The sequence below is a fragment of the Xenopus laevis genome, chromosome 2L (genome assembly GCF_017654675.1).
Source record: "Xenopus laevis strain J_2021 chromosome 2L, Xenopus_laevis_v10.1, whole genome shotgun sequence".
In the NCBI taxonomy this organism is placed as follows: domain Eukaryota; kingdom Metazoa; phylum Chordata; class Amphibia; order Anura; family Pipidae; genus Xenopus; species Xenopus laevis.
The window spans coordinates 184634125-184651989 of NC_054373.1; positions in this window are offsets into that span (position 1 = coordinate 184634125).

Genomic DNA, 17865 nt, shown 5'->3' on the forward strand with positions numbered 1-17865 from the left:
TGCACTTAGTCTCTGCACTCTCTCCAGCTCATTTATATCCCTCTTAAGGACTGGAGTCCAAAACTGCCCCCATACTTCAGATGAGGCCTCACCAGGGACCTATAAAGAGACACAATTATGTTTTCATCCCTTGAGTTAATGCCCTTTTTTATACAAGACAGAAATTTATTTGCTTTAGTAGCCACAGAATGACACTGCCCAGAATTAGACAACGTGTTATCTACAAAGACCCCAAGATCCTTCTCATTTAAGGAAACTCCCAACACACTGCCATTTAGTGTATAACTGTCACTGCCGGCACCCAATACCAGAACAGGTGCTAAGTACCCTGGTCTCGGCTCGGCTTCACCAGTAGTGTGACCACTGTTGGGCTTCGGGAGGAGCCCTCAGCTTACTTGGGTGCCACCTGGACTTAACGAGGGGTACAAAGCGAGATGTTCTGGCTAGCAGAGGGGCACGGCAGGTAGAGAGTCTTTTGGGCCGAAGGTCACGGTACAAATGGAGCAGGCAAGAGAATCGTCAGACAAGCAGAGTCGAGGCAGGCGGATATCAGAATCGTCAGGCAGGCAAGGGTCAAACCGGGTTGTCAATCAAGGGGTTAAGCAGGAAGAGTTGTCGTAGGCAGGCAAGGGTCAGGATACAGATTTCAGAATAGTCAGGATACAGGCAAGGTCAAACACGGATAATCGGACAGACGAGATTCAGATCAGATGCACAAGGCTCAGGAAACCACTAGAAACAAGTTCTATCACGGGCACTGGCTGGGGGTCAGAATGGGCTTTATATACATTTGAAATTGGCGCCAAAACGAGCGTCAATACGCGCTGGCGCAATCACGCCAGCGCGTCTGTACCTTTAAGAGGCGCGCAGGCGCGCCACGCGCGCCCTAGAAGAATCAAGATGGCGCCGGACCAGGAGCGCGGCGGCGTGGCGGCCGTCCACGCCACCGCACACCAGGTAATTTTATTACAATAACTTGCATTTATATTATTTTTGCCAAAGTGCATAACCTGCATTTATCAACATTGAACCTCATTTTCCAGTTTGCTGCCCAGTTTTCGAATTTAGACAAATCACTGTGCAAAGTGGCAGCATCCTGCATGGAACCTATAGTTCTGCACAATTTAGTCTCATCTGATTGTATTAGGGAAAATCATATTATACTTACCGAGAATTTCCTTTCTTGGACTGGAACTTGGCAGTGGGCTACAATGTTTAATCCCCTCCCACCATTCAATGGGACAGGAAATACAACATAAAAACCCTGCTTCCGCCCCCTGCCCGCCATCTTTGAACTCCTGGAGTCTCCCCCAATAGAAGGTGGGAAGCCGTGCCCACTGCCATGCTCCAGTCCAGGAAAGTAAAATCTCGGTAAGTATGATATGATTTTCCCTATTCCTGTTCCTTACACATGGCAGGGAGCCACAACGGGATGTACCAAAGAACCCAACATAAATGAGGGAGGGAGAAGTTCGATTTTAGACAGAATTTAATATAGAGCTCAGCACTGTAGTGCCGAAAGCAACTGGTTTGTTAACAAAAACATTGAATTTGTAATGGCTGAGAAATGTATGAAAGACCACACTGCAGCTTTGCAGATTTATTCCGAAGTGACACCTGCATGGAAAGCCCAGGATGCTGCCATCCCTCTGGTTGAATGTGCTTTAATAGTCGAGGGTACTGTGCTGGATTTTAACATGTAAGCGTTCTGAATTCATTCCTTGATCCAACCTGCTATTGTGGACTTAGATGGTTGAGCCCCCGCTTTCTTTCCTTGAGGAATCACCAAGAGGGAGTGCGAAGATCTTATTGGCCGAACTCTGTCCAGGTAGGTTTTCAGACATCTAACAACATCCAGCTTGTGCCATTGATGCTCCGAGTCGGATTTTGGATCAGGGAAAAAAGTAGGTAGAATAATGTCCTGTGTGGTATGGAATTCAGACACCACCTTAGGGATAAACCTATCTGCTGTTTTGAGGACCACCTTATCCTGTAGAAAGGTAAATTTTCCTTCCCGGATAGAGAGAGCCTGGAGTTCCCCGACTCTTCTTGCAGAGGTAATTGCCAATAAGAAGCACATTTTCAAGTTTAACATCTTTAAAGGAATGTCCTCTATGGGTTCAAAAGGTTCTCTGGTGAGCATGTTTAAAACCAGACTTAGGTCCCATGGAGGGATCTGAGGTCTAATGACAGGCGCAAGTTTTTTGGCTCCTTGAAAGAATTTCATAACCAGAGTATTTTGAGACCATGCCACTTTATAGAAATGGGAAATGGCTGTCACCTGACCCCTCAGAGTGGAAATGCTTAGTTTAAGCTCCAAACCTTTCTGTAAAAACTCCACAAGCTGAACCTCTGAAGCATTAAGTGGACTGACTTGAACTTCCTCACACCACTTGCAAATCTTTCCCAAGTGATGAAATATTTTTGTAAGGTGTTAGTTTTCCTTGCTGCCAATAATGTAGAAGCCTCTGAAAGACCAGAGGAGGAGAGGTTCAACCTCTCAAGAGCCACGCTGTCAAGGCCCATCTACCCGGGTGAGGATGAATTACCTCGCCCTGTCATCAGATCCTGCCGATTGGGGAGTCTGAGCAGAAAATCCTTGGATAGTAGAAGTATTTGTGAGAACCAAGGCCTTTTTGGCCACCATGGTGCTACCAGGAGTATTTCCACATAATCCTCTTTTATTTTCTTCAGAACTCTTGGGATCAAAGGCACAGGCACAGGAATACATACGATCTGCGGAATCTCCATTGGATGGAAAACGCGTCCGTCATCCAAGCATCTTGATCTGCTGTCCAGGAGACAAACAGATGCAGCCAGCCTAGTTTGTACGTTTGGCGCGCTGTAACTAAGCTGGATAGGCGCGCTATTCGCGCTGAATGAAGATCCTCGCGCTGCCTTGACGAAGCAGAAAGATTTCCACTTCTTTTCCTTGAACTGCAATTCTTTAAACAGACACCAGGTGGCGCATGGAACACTTACGTCATAGAAAAGAACGTATTGCACAAAGAGATACTTCTGGTGTGCAAACCTCTCATGTCTATAACTGAGCTCTATTGTAGCCTAAAGGTGCGAGACTTGAAAGCTGCAGGTCTCGAGTTCAAAACCTGTAACATCTACTTTTTTTTAATTAACGTTTTGTAAAGGGCAACTAAGCCCAATATATGACAAGCCACTTTTTAAAGGGGAACTAAACCCAATATACGAGATCACACTTTTTAAAGGGGAACTAAACCCAATATATGAGATCACACTTTTTAAAGGGGAACTAAACCCAATATAGGACATCCCACTTTTTAAAGGGGAACTAAACCCAATATAGGACAATCCACTTTTTAAAGGGGAACTAGTCCAAATATCTGACATCCCACTTTTTAAAGAACTAAACAAATTAACCCAGCACTATCATTATACAACTTTAAGGAACAATTGGATTAAAGAGAACTTATCTGAATTTGCCAAAAAGAGACACTTTTGGTTACATGGTTTGTACAAAGTATGCATAAGCTGATGCGCCCCGCCAAGGCAGTGTCCATGCATCAGTCCTACCTAAGTGAAAAAGGGTATTTTCTTTGGGAGGAGAAAGACCATACCTGCTTCTCTCTTTATTTGGCATGACCTCTTCCAAAGAAACATTCAGCATTATGGGCTTTTAAGTAATCTGTAGGACTGTGTTTAGAGGGGCGGGGGTTGGGAGAGCAAGCATTAAAGGGAAAGCCACTTTCCTTTATAGAATATACAAAAACAAAAAATGCAGCTCATCCATGTGTTGCAATTAAAATCAGTCTGGTGCATGGGTGTGTGGCTTATATCATATACTGAACTAAACAAATTAACCCAGCACTATCATTATACAACTTTAAGGAACAATTGGATTAAAGAGAACTTATCTGAATTTGGCAAAAAGAGACACTTTTGGTTACATGGTTTGTACAAAGTATGCATAAGCTGATGCGCCCCGCCAAGGCAGTGTCCATGCATCAGTCCTACCTAAGTGAAAAAGGGTATTTTCTTTGGGAGGAGAAAGACCATACCTGCTTCTCTCTTTATTTGGCATGACCTCTTCCAAAGAAACATTCAGCATTATGGGCTTTTTAAAGGGGAACTAAGCCAAATATAGCACATCCCACTTTTTAAAGGGCAGCTAAGCCCAATATACAAGATCACACTTTTTAAAGGGAAACTAAACCCAATATATGACATCCCACTTTGTAAAGGGCGACTAAACCCAATATCTGACATCCCACATTTTAAAGGGCAACTAAGCCCAATATACGAGATCACACTTTTTAAAGGGCAACTAAGCCCAATATATAACATGCCACTTTTTAAAGGGCAACTAAACCCAATATATATATATAAAATCCCACTTTTTAAAGGGGAACTAGTCCAAATATATGACATCCCACTTTTTAAAGGGCAACTAAGTCCAATATACAAGATCACACTTTTTAAAGGGAACTAAACCCAATATCTGACATCCCACATTTTAAAGGGCAACTAAGCCCAATATACGAGATCACACTTTTTAAAGGGCAACTAAGCCCAATATATAACATCCCACTTTTTAAAGGGCAACTAAACCCAATATATGAAATCCCACTTTTTTTTTTTTTTTAAAACAACATTTTTTATTCGAGCAATATTTCCAAGAGAAGGTTTCCGTTACTACACATACATTTTCCTGAGCAGAAATCATGTACATCTTCATAGTAAGGTACAACAATGACAGCAAGTAACATTTACAGTTGATAATAACAGGTAGCCTGTACACGTGTTGGCTCGGTTTGCTCAGGGTGGTTCCGTGCGACCAAGGTCACATTCAGAATCCAAGTGTGCAGAAATGGAGGGTCAAATAGACAGTGTAGTATCAGATAGGAAATCTTAATGTATAATGCAAACTCATAAATGCAAACAACATATTAACCACTATGTTTGCCAACAAACAAAAATAAATAAAAATAAAATGATGACCACGTAAAGTACTCTTTCTATCTCTTCACAGGTCTCACCATGGCCCCAAAGCTGCGATGCCGGAAGCCCCATCTATAGTGCTATATAAGCCTAATCATATATTGACAGGAGGATCACCACCCATAGTCCTAGTAATATACCACTCTGTAGAGTGGAAACAGTCATGAAGCCTTATCTTTACTGTTCTTGGACATATGTCAATAAATGTTTCCCAAGTTTCAAAAAACCGTTTGACAATTGTGTTCTTATTCAAAGATGCTTCTGTCCAGTCCATATGAAAAACTCTGACTAACTTCTCCAAGAATAGTTTGATGGTGGGGGGGGTGTTTGTTATCCATACTTGTAGTATCGTTTTTTTTGCTACCGCCGATACTATCAACAAGAGCCTCTTTGCACCCCGTGTAATTTTAGTATGAGTAGTCAGAATTTTACCCCAGATCGCCCAGGCTGCTGACAATGGGACAAAATTCACCAGATGCCTAGTAGCATAGTCCCGTATCTGAGTCCAAAACCGTCGAATGTACGGACAGGACCATAAACAGTGAATAAGGCTAGCTCCACTTTGTTCACATTTCGGGCAGTTACTACGCTCCCTTCTCTTCATTTTATAAAGAACCTCCGGAGTCAGATATGTTCGGTGCAGCAGGTTTAAAAACATTTCCCTATATATGCTAGACGGCATGGTGCGCCAGGAATATACATACAATTTAAAAACCTCTTCTGTGGTCAATTCTGGTATGTCCATTGTCCACTGCCTAGGTCCGTTAGGTAAACTGTCATAGTCTATAGAGACTTGCAGAAACTTGTAGTTCAGAGATATAGTACCCCTCATGGAGTTAGTACATAAAAGGAACCTGTCCAAATCATTGTCCCAATCCTTATCCGATAAAAGTCGTATTGTCCTACTGGTATACGTCTGAGCTTGCAGAATGGCAAATACGTTATGTTGTATGCAGGGAAATGTGGTTTGCAGTTGTACAAACGTTAATGGCTTACGAGTGTCTGTCTTTGTCAATTGGCGTATCGTCGTCACCCCGTCTTTACCCCAGTCCTGATAGATCGTCAGTGCCCTCCCACTTTGGAATTCTGGGTTGGATAGGAGAGGTAGGTATAAGGAGTGATTGCTATTTAAGTTATTCTGTTTCCTCAACTCTTTCCACGTCTGCCAGGTGGAGTATAACAATGGATTATCTGTAATGGTAGTCGTAAGCTCCGCTTTATGCATGTGTAGGATATATAAGAGGTTCGTCTGTGGAATGAATTGTTGTTCCTGGGAGGTGTTTGTGTATATTTCTGAATTGTGGATCCAATCTTTCAAATGTCTCATTATGGCAGCCAAGTTGTATTGTTTAAGATTGGGGAAGTTAAGGCCCCCGTTTAAGGTAGTTTGTTGGAGTTTTCTCAAACTAATCCGAGCCTTTTTCCCATTCCATATGAAATCCCTGAACAGTTTATATAGAGTTCGGATGTCTCTGTCAGCTATTAGTAGGGGGAGACTTTGTAGTTTGTATAGAAGCTTGGGGAACGCCACCATTTTAATCAAATTGGCTCTACCCATAGCCGAGAGTAGATAGTTTTTCCAGTTTTTCAGATCTTGTGCAATTTCCATTATGCTACGTGAGATGTTGCGGGTGTACAGCTCATGTGGTCGTTTCGGTATTTGAATACCCAGATACGTAATCGCATCCTTGGCCCATGTTAGATCATATTTGTTACTCCATCTAGGCTTCCCCTTTGACCCTAGTGGCAGGACCACTGATTTGGTTATATTGATGCAGTAGCCTGAGGCTAGCCCGTACTGTTGGATAGTGGATAGGATGTGCGGTAAAGCTTGTTTAGGGTTTGCTATATATAGAAGGAGATCATCCGCAAAGGCCGTAATTTTGGTTTCATGATCTCCAATTGTGATGCCTTGAAAAGTCACCATGGCTTGGAGGATTCTTAGAAGTGGGTCTAACGTCAGATTGAATAACAGGGGTGAAAGCGGGCAGCCCTGTCTCGTACCTCTATAGATGGTAATGGGATCCGTTATTGTCCCGTTAATTAACAGCCTAGTTTGAGCATTAACATACAAATTACGTATGTATGTCCCAAAGCTGTCACCTAGGTTTCTACATTGTATTATTCGGAACAAAAAGGGCCACAATATTTTGTCAAATGCCTTTTCCGCATCAAGGCTTAAAAGGACATTTTTCGTGTTTTGGTGCTGTGCAGATATCAATGTTGCTGCTATTGCCGTACGAATCCCCTTCGTCGAGTGTCGGTGGCGAACAAAGCCTAATTGGTGATGCGTGAGAAGATCAGGTAATATCGTTTGAAGTCGCTGGGCTATAATTTTAGATAGAATCTTAAGGTCGACATTCAACAAGGAGATTGGACGGTAGGAATTCAGTTGAGTAGGATCCTTATGAGGTTTGGGGAGTAGTGTGGTATACGCTGCAATTTGTTCAGAGGTAATGTCTCCTTTCTGATAAACGGCATTATATACATTCGTTAATAATCGAGTGGCATATGGGCTCAGAATTTTATAATACTCAGCAGTGTACCCATCCGGACCTGGTGATTTGTTGTTGGCCAGAGTTCTTATTACGTTTGTTATTTCTTCGTGCGTTATGGGCGCATTAAGCATGTCATTCTGAGTCTGTGAAATTTCTGAGAGAGAGGCCTTATGTAAGATGTGATTTATCAATTCATCCTGAGGGTCGTCTGCTGAGTATCCTATATACTAACCGAAGGCCTATCTATGTCCCGAGTGGAGGGGAGGCAGATGCGCACGCAACTTCGGTTAGGATCTATGAGATGCGCGCGCAACTTCAGCCGAAAGACATAGATGCGGCCTTCGATTAGCAGATGTGCTGGAAGGTTAGGATCAGAACAGGTTAGGATCGGGGAGGCAGATGCGCTGGAAGGTTAGGATCTAGGGAGGCAGATGCGCTCACCGTCTCCTTCTGCCTCCCGCCGCCTCTTCTTTCCTGCTCACTCAGGCGGCGACCGCTGGAAGGTTAGGATCTAGGGAGGCAGATGCGCTCACCGTCACACTAGGGGAACCGGTTGCGTACCTGCACGAAAGTCTGTATAAGCGTCGGCCATCTTGCTACTCCTCTGCGACTTTGTCATCCGCCCACTGCCAAATCCGCCCACTAAAGTCTGTATAAGCGTCGGCCATCTTGCTACTCCTCTGCGCGTTTGTCATCCGCCCACTAAAGTCTGTGTAAGCATCGGCCATCTTGCTACTCCTTTGCAAGTTTGTCTAATGGCGGCGCTAGCGTCACTCTAGGAGGGGAACCGGTTGCGTACCTGCACGAAAGTCTGTATAAGCGTCGGCCATCTTGCTACTCCTCTGCGACTTTGTCATCCGCCCACTGCCAAATCCGCCCACTAAAGTCTGTATAAGCGTCGGCCATCTTGCTACTCCTCTGCGAGTTAGTCATCCGCCCACTAAAGTCTGTATAAGCGTCGGCCATCTTGCTACTCCTTTGCAAGTTTGTCTAATGGCGGCGCTAGCGTCACTCTAGGAGGGGAACCGGTTGCGTACCTGCGTGGGTGGCCATTTTTAGCAAAACGGGCTATATTATCTCCAAAAAATATTGATGTTGACATGATAAACAACCAAGTGATTGCATTACTTCCTGGACAAAGCTGTGTCTTTCTGAGTACTGACTGTATTGATTCTGAAGACGAAAGTGAGAAACTTAACTTCCCATTAGAATATTTAAACACTATCAACAATGCTGGATTACCACAACACAATCTTATACTCAAAGTAGGAACAATAGTCATGCTGTTAAGAAACCTTAAGGGTAGGGGCACACGGCGCGATTTCGCCGCGATTCTGCGCTAAGCGAGTTGTCGCTGCGTTTTTTAAGCCGAAATAGCTTTGCTAACTTTGGCGCTGGCGTCAATGCAAATCGCGGCAAAATCACTGCGCTAATTCACACGCGGCGATTCGTTTTCTATTGTCGTCCGAAGTTGCCTCGCTGAGCGTTTCCGGGCGACAGTAGAAAAAGAATCGCCGCGTGTGAATTAGCGCAGCGATTTCGCCGCGATTTGCATTGACGCCAGCGCCAAAGTTAGCAAAGCTATTTCGGCTTAAAAAACGCAGCGACAACTCGCCCAGCGCAGAATCGCGGCGAAATCGCGCCGTGTGCCCCTACCCTAACACTAAGCAAGGTTTATGTAACGGTACACGGTTGGTTGTGAAGAGCATGAGACAAAATGTTATCAAGGCAGAAGTGCTTACAGGATCCCATAGCGGTGATACTGTTTTGATTCCCAGAATTGACCTTACCAGTTCTGACCAGGAATTACCTTTTAAACTTAAACGACGACAATTCCCCATTAAGGCTGCATTTGCCATGACAATCAACAAATCACAAGGACAAACATTGGATAAAGTCGGCATTTACCTATCTGAGCCTGTGTTTGGTCATGGTCAACTTTATGTTGCATTTTCAAGAGTGCAGCGTTCATCTGATGTTAAAGTCAAGATTTTAAGTACAGCTCACCAGGGAGAACTCATTCAAGGACAGGAGAACATTTTCACAAAAAATGTTGTTTATAAAGAAATTTTTCAGTAACACTTTACTACCAATAAACTCAAAATTTAAGAATTCTAATAGCAGATAGGTAATAACAAGCAATAGGCACAGATTCACTCTACATCCCCACAAATTAGCGTCGCCAGTTGCTGCCTGGGGATGCCGAGTGAATCAGCACCCATCGCATTTTGCTGCCTCACTGTTGTTACCATTCTTTCATTAACGATTCTTTAGAGAATCGGGGGTTTACTGGTACCTTCCTAAAGTATTCCTCAAGCGTCAGGTTGATAGCCTGAGGAGTACAGATGGGTGGTCTATTATGCGAGGGTTGAAGTTTAAGGATATGTTTAGCTTTAGATCTGGATTTGACAAGGGCGGCTAAAAGTTTCCCTGTTTTGTTTCCCCATCTATAAAATTTGTATTTAGTATATTCTAAGTTCTTTTTGGCTTTAGATGTGGTATAGGTCTCAAGGAGTTGTTTAGCTTCCATATATTTGTTCTTGGATGCTGCAGTTGGTGTGCCTATAAAGTCTTTGTGTGTTCGCTTAACTTCACTTAACATTTGATGGAATTTAGTATGCTCCTCTCTATGTAGTTTAGCCAAATGGGATATAAGGTGCCCTCTCATTACTGCTTTAGTGGTATTCCACAGTAAAAGTGGTTCCTCCCAGTGCCCAATATTATCGTCAATGACGTTGTGCCAGTGATTAACTAATAGTGTACGGAAGGAGTCCGTTTGGGCTAAATAGGAAGGAAAGGTCCACCGTCTGCATTGTACATGTGAATGTGCCAGTTGTAGACTAATATGGATCGGAGAATGATCTGACAGCACAATTTCCTCAATTTCTGCCTCAATTATCTGAAAGAAGAGACGTTCATGGGTAAGTATGTAATCTATGCGGGAGTGCATATCATGCACCCCAGAATAGAAGCTATACTGTCTCTCGGTAGTATGTAGTAGCCTCCAAGGGTCAATTAGGGTCAGTTGGTCTTCCATTTGTAGTATGTCACCGTTAGTATTACGTTTATGTTTGGTTGGGGGTCCAGTTCTGTCAATAGTGGGGTCCCTTAGAGCATTAAAGTCTCCCCCTACTATCAAGTTCGGAGTCGGGATACTCAGTAGTTTCTGTGTAAGTTGTGTGTAGAATGGTTTGTTAGGGCCATTTGGGGCATATATATTGACAATGGTATAGTCTGTCCCCAGTATGTCAAGACGGGTAACTAGAAAGCGACCTTCAGGATCTGTAACCGTATCTCGTATCTGATAAGGCAGGGAAGTACATATTAGGGTAGCCACACCTCTTTGTTTAGACTTATAAGGCGCTGAAACACATTCTCGAATCCAGGGGGCTTTAAGAGTACTAGTGTCCCCCAATTTCCAATGAGTTTCTTGCAATAATATGAGGTCCGGTTTCAATTTTCTGAGATGTGCCAGGACTGTTTTTCTCTTAATTGGAGTATTTAGTCCTCCCACATTCCAGGAAACTATCTTGATGTGGTGTTGTGTCCGTGTGCGTATCATGTCCGCGTTAGCGTTACCTGAGTCAGTCATTTTCTATCATTAAGGGGTCGTGAAGTCTGAGTATCCGAGACATCTGGGGTCCACCCGTCCCAGCCATCGGGCAGTCCCTGGGCAGTTTGCTTCCGGCATAAGGGCAGCATCAGCACTCGAGACATAGACCAAAGAGTACAGAAAACATTTAGTTTCAACGAGATCATCGTAAATAACAAATAAACCGTAAAACATGTTCGAAATATGCTCAATTTCAAAAGAACATTTTCCCTAAAGAAAAAACGCTCACTCCCACTTTGTGGGGTAGTGAGAGTAAAGTACTGTGAAATCCCACATTTTAAAGGGCAACTAAGCCCAATATACACGATCACACTTTTTAAAGAGGAACTAAGCCCAATATATGACATCCCCTTTTTAAAGGGCAACTAAGCCCAATATACGAGATCACACTTTTTAAAGGGGAACTAAGCCCAATGTATGACATCCCACTTTTTAAAGGGCAACAAAGCCCAATATATGAGATCACACTTTTTAAAGGGGAACTAAACCCAATATATGACATTCCACTTTTTAGAGGGGAACTAAACGCAATATATGACATTCCACTTTTGCTCTTTCAAGTAGTACTTAAATGTCACCAAAATCACCAAATTTAGGAAAGGCTTGTGACTTGGTGCTTTGGAGTACAAAGACATGCATACCCAATTTGGATTTGCAGGAATGTGTACTTTCCAAAAAAAATGTTTTTTTTTGGGGTGAACTCACTTTTTTCTACTTTTGCCCCCCCAGTGATGTAAATGTGTTGATTTTGCAGTACTTGAAAAGACTAACCATATGGGGGGTCTTCATTTTGGGGCCTGTATATGCCACATGCTTGGGGTACACTTATATGTATTGGGCATCCCACAAATCCAAACTTATGTGCTGCTGCCCTTAGTGCCTACTATTGACACAAAGCAGAACAGCAGGAATTGGGCTGTTGATGTTACCTGCCCACCCCCTCTCCACCATGTCTCAGTGTCCTGCTGGGAAGTGTAAACTGTAATTAGAATATGTTAAGAAGGAAACAAAAAGTAGCAGCTAGCTTTCTGATTGTTGGGATTGCCTGTGAGAGGAGTGGGGGATGGTGTAGAGCAAGGTGATCTCAAGTTACAGCTTCAGACAAGCATGTGAGGAGTCTCAGCAATGGAGCTCTGAATTACAGAAAACCTGTCTCCCATAGACTCCAAATAATCCAAATTTTTAACGAATGATTTCTTTTTTCTGTGTAATAATAAAACAGTAGCTTCTACTTCATCCCAACTAAGATATAATGAATCCTTAGGGTAGGGGCACACGGGCAGATTCAGGGAAATTTAGTCACCTGGTGAATTTGAATTTGTAAGTTCGAGTGCATAGGATAGACTTGCAAATTTTAATCGAATTCAAATTGAATATGATTCAAATCTTTTTTGTTAAAAGAAAATTAATTTTTTTTTCAAAAGTCCACCAAACTACTCCAAATTGATTGTAGGAGGTCATCCATAGGCTAGAACACAAATTCGGCAGGGCAGGACTGCTGTTTACAATGGGGATCAGATAGGATCTGTGCAGCCACTGGGACAGAATGCTCTGTTATACAGATAGCTAGAATCTCAGCTGCCATAAAGCAGGACAGGACTGCTGCTTACAATGGGGATCAGATAGGATCTGTGCAGCCACTGGGACAGAATGTTCTGTTATACAGATAGCTAAAATCTCAGCTGCCATAAAGCAGGACAGGACTGCTGCTTACAATGGGGATCAGATAGGATCTGTGCAGCCACTGGGACAGAATGTTCTGTTATACAGATAGCTAGAATCTCAGCTGCCATAAAGCAGGACAGGACTGCTGCTTACAATGGGGATCAGATAGGGTCTGTGCAGCCACTGGGACAGAATGTTCTGTTATACAGATAGCTAGAATCTCAGCTGCCATAAAGCAGGACAGGACTGCTGCTTACAATGGGGATCAGATAGGATTTTTTTAATTTACATAGATTATAAAAACCCTTTTACAAAATAATGCACACCTTCAAATTACTAGCATGATGCAAACTAATGAGAGTCCATTTGTGGCAGTTCATGTAGTATGTGACACCAAACCACCCAATCCACCCTCCAGAGGATAGTCAGAATCCATTGTCCAAACTCTGTCCATACTGACATCCTCCCCTCCCTATAATAAAGGACATTCATATTCAAGTCCAGAGTCTGCTTGAAATGTCCTCGTAACACACTCCAAGGTGTACATAATAAAATAATAAACATTGAACAAAACGGCAGGTTTAAACTAAACATTAGAATATGAAATCCCTCCATGAAGAAATATTGGATGAGGATTTCGATCTTTCCATCTGTCTTATAAAACATAACTCTCTGAGTATAAAGGACACTATCCTCTCTGCACTCATATCCATCCCAAAAGTGTATTTGCAATGACCCTGCCAAAGGTGATATTTGTAGGCAGTAATGATGAGGTACACTGTCTCCCTTTGATATGAAAGGTCTCTTGCCAAAACACCATATGCAAGTTCAGCATAGTTAAGGGAACTTAAAGATGGGGCAGATATGGCCTGGGAAACTTGATGAAGGACGTTGCTTGCCATGGGACACTGCAAAAGAAAATGCTCCTGGGTCTCCTCCACACCACACCCCCAGGGACAATTTTTATCTACTGCAGACAGGTATTTCACATTCCCCCTAACAAAGAGCCTTCCCTGAAGAGAGAGCCATGCCAGATCAAAAAACTTTGGGGGTAATCTCTTACTGTTTAGGTAACGCAGGCTCTCCACAAGAGTTCCCCCTACACAGTCCTTTAAGGCCATTGGAACAGCAAAATAGACACTCAACACCCTCTTATAAAGATCACGTCTGGAGGCTGTGCCAAGTTCGCCTATCCTAATGTCCCAAACTCTTATAAGCTTCAGTGCGGCAACAAAGTGCAGTGGGAGTTGACCATGTCGCACCCGCACCAACTTCACCCTATCGCCTTGTAACCATTGCCCTATAAAAGGGGATGCCCAGGCCCTGACACTGTTTTCCCACGGAACATCAGTTCTTTGGCCCAGATTCCCAAAATTAAATTTCAAGAAAATTGTGCCAAAGAAGGCCACAGGACATAACATGCCCAGCCCACCCTCTTTAGTCCGCAGGTAAGTGATCCCTCTTTTGACATGATTCAGCTTGTTCCCCCAAAGGAGCTGAAAGAACAAGCTGTGGATCCTTACATAGAAAGCTTTTGGCCAGGGGTAAACATAAGACACAAACAGGAGGATAGGAACCAGGTAAGCTTTGATGAGCTTCACTCTTTCTCTATAGGACAGCTTCCAGTTTTTCCATCGCTGTATCCTTAAGTCGACAGCATCCAGTTTTGACTCCCAATTTAACCTGGCATTATCACCCCTCCCGAATTTGACCCCTAGAATCTTTATTTCACCGGAGGCATGCTGGAAATCAGGGAGCGGAAAATCCGGCTCACCATCCAAGGTCCAGAAAGCTTCCGACTTATCAGCATTGACCAGAGAGCCTGAGGCTTGGGAGATGACAACCGAGACATCGTCCGCGTAGGCTACCGACTTCAGGGGCAGGTAACAGGGGACCTGGAAGCCCTCCAAATCCAAAGCCTGAACTCCACGAAGAAATGGGTCAATCGCAAAGACATATAGCAGTGGACTAAGAGGGCAACCCTGGCGTACCCCAGCCTCAACCCCGAAGGTTTCACCACACCACCCATTGACAAGTGGGAAGCTTTCCCCCTCCTTATACAAAACAGAAAGCCAATCAACAAATTGGTCCGGGATGCCATACTTACGCAAGGTCGCCCACAGATAATCATGATCCACCCTATCAAAAGCCTTAGCTTGGTCAAGACCTACCACATACTTCCCCTTATTTTGGGCTTTACATGTTTCGAGCAATTTTCGTACAGACAAGACTGCCCCAAAGATGCTCCGCCCTTTCACCGTGCAGAACTGCTCACGGGACAATAAGGTGCCTGAAAATAAAACAAGCCTAGAAAAAAAAACCTTTGCCAAAAGCTTCCTATCGGTGTTCAAGAGGGCAATTGGCCTCCAGTTCTTGACATCTGTAGGATCCTTGCCCTTGGATAATAACACCAAAGAGGAGATTCTCATGGAGGGAGGCAAAATGCCTCTTCCCAGGCAGTCTTTAAAGACCTCCACAAGAATCGGGGTGAAAAGGTTCTTAAAAGTTCTATAGAATTCAGCTGTTAGGCCATCTGGACCTGGGGCTTTCTTTAATTTTAGCTGCTCAATTGCCTTTTTGACCTCTTCCTCTGTGATGTCCTCAATCAAGGGTGAAAAATCTGGACCTGGGGTTCCCTCCAGAAAAGCTTTCATCCTTCCCCTATCCAAAACCTTACTTCCGAACAAACTAGCATAGTAGGTTTGAACAACTCGCAGGATCCCACCCTTAGATTTCTGAACTATACCCTGAGAGTCCTTCAAACCAACAATCAACTTCCTCGTCACAGCTTCCCTGCAATTCTGAAAGGGATCTGGGCAATGAAATCCCCCATAATCCCTCTCCAGAACCAAGGACCTGTAACGACTATACTGATGCCGTTTGATCTGAAGCTTTAGTCTGGAAACTTTCTCCCCAACCACCCTGTCCGAAATTAAGGATTCAAGCTTTCTTCGTAGGGCAAGGTACTTTTTATACTTGTTTCCCTCCCTTATAACAGATAGTCTGCGGAAGAAGGTGCGGAATGACTTCTTGGCCTCCTCCCACCACTGCGACATTGAGTCGAAAAACACAATCTTTGTTAACTCACACTGAAGGAGTGCCTCAAAGGAGTGCTGCACTGACTCGCTCTCCAGGGTATCTGAACTCAATCTCCATAACCCCCTACCTTTGGTTGGAACTGAGGAGACACCCAGCAAAAAAGATAAGGCAAGGTGGTCAGAGTAATCAACCAAGATTTCCTCAGTCTGTGTAAAGATCTCCTCCTTTCGAACAAAAGCCATGTCAATCCTGCTGCTTCGACCTGCACAATGGTAAGTATGCTTTGACATCCGACCACCATGGGTAAAGACATCAACCAAGTCTGCTTGCTCAAGTATGTTTTTAAGAAAATTACTTTCATATTTGTCAAAGGAAAGCCTTGATCTATCTTCTGCTCTAAGGACCTGGTTGAAGTCACCAGCCATGATGACTGAAGTGGAGGTATGGAGATATGGCTGAATTTCCCTCAAAAGGTTTTTTCTCCCATGCCCAGACTGAGGCCCATAAACATTAATAAGTCTCAGTCTGCGTCCTGCAACAGAGACGTCTAATAGAAGACACCTGCCTACTTCCACCTCTATAAGGCGGTGCACAAATATTCCAGAAAAGCCTTTAAACAAAATACCAACACCACCCCCAGGTTCTGCAGCAATTGAAAAAAAGCTGGACCCCAAAGCCAATCTTTTGATGCTTTCTTGATATCTGCAGTGGTGGTCAGTCTGGTCTCTTGCAAGAAGATGATGTCAGCTGAAGTGTGGCTTAAGGCTTCAAAGGCTTGATATCTTGTACTGGCCACTTTAATGCTTGCAACATTTGTTGAAATAAACCTGAGGGGGCAAGAAGCCATAGTTAAGTGTTATTAATTTTTTTGTGCCTCCTCCTCCTTCTACTCCTTCTCTCATCCTGACTATCATCTTGATCACCAAATCTTTTAATCTGTGTACCAGATGGGATTGGATCAGAGGCTGTATTCCCAAAGGCTGAATGATGGGGGCCTCTGTTATAGAAACTGGCAACTCATTTTTTGCTCCCTGAGACAAAGAGGAAACAGTCAGGGGAACAGAATCTCCTGCATCTCTTGCCACAGCTGACTGATCTTTTACCGTATCATGAGGCTGAGAAGGGGGAATGACCGATGGTTGTGAATCAGACTGGAAATAATCCATCTCATCCCTTATCTCTTCCAACAAATCCTTTGCCATCTCTTCCTCTAACTGAGGGCAACTCTCCATTATGTTATGAAGAGCCTCTGGACAAGCCCTATGTGAGTGGCCATAGCTTCCACACAAGTTACATTTCACATCATTACAATCTTTCCCGGTGTGTCCTACATCACCACATAGTGAACACTTGACCACTGCACAGGCACTTGCCCGATGTCGGTAAGAACCACATTTGAAACAGGCCCTTGGCTGACCAGGATAAAAAACCACCCCTCGCTCACTACCAATGAAGACAGAGTTTGGAAGATGCTGCGGCACATTATACCTCATGTACAATTCCACATTAGTACACCACCCACCTGACCAATATCCATTATTATCAATGTCTTTCTTCAAAGGGGTAAGCACCTTACAATGACGTCTAAGCCATATTAGAATATCCTCGGGTGGGACACAATCATTCTTAAACAAAATGGTGACTTTCTTTGTCTCAGGTTTAGTGATTGAGATGACTCTAAAGCTTTCCCACAGGCCTGAATGTTTAAAGCTGTCATAATCCTGCCAAAAAAATTCCAGGGCTTGTGATGTTTTGAACACAATGTCATATTCGGTGTCAGAAAACGTTATATAAGCCCTGACGCCTGCAGGTGTTAAAGTACTTTGCTTAAGCAGCATCTCCTTGGCTATCACATCCCTAGAAGGCATTTGTTCCTTATCACCCTGCCACCTGAGTCTAATCACATTCTTCTGCTTGAAAACCGGCCCAGTGATATTGTTTTGCACCCCAGGCACCCTCACCCTATTCAGTGGCCTATTCCAAGCATTTGGTGGAGGTGGTGGGGGCACATTTCTGCTGCCTGCACTTTCTGAAGGAATTGACTGCTGACCATTTGGTCTCCTTACAGAGGAAGAA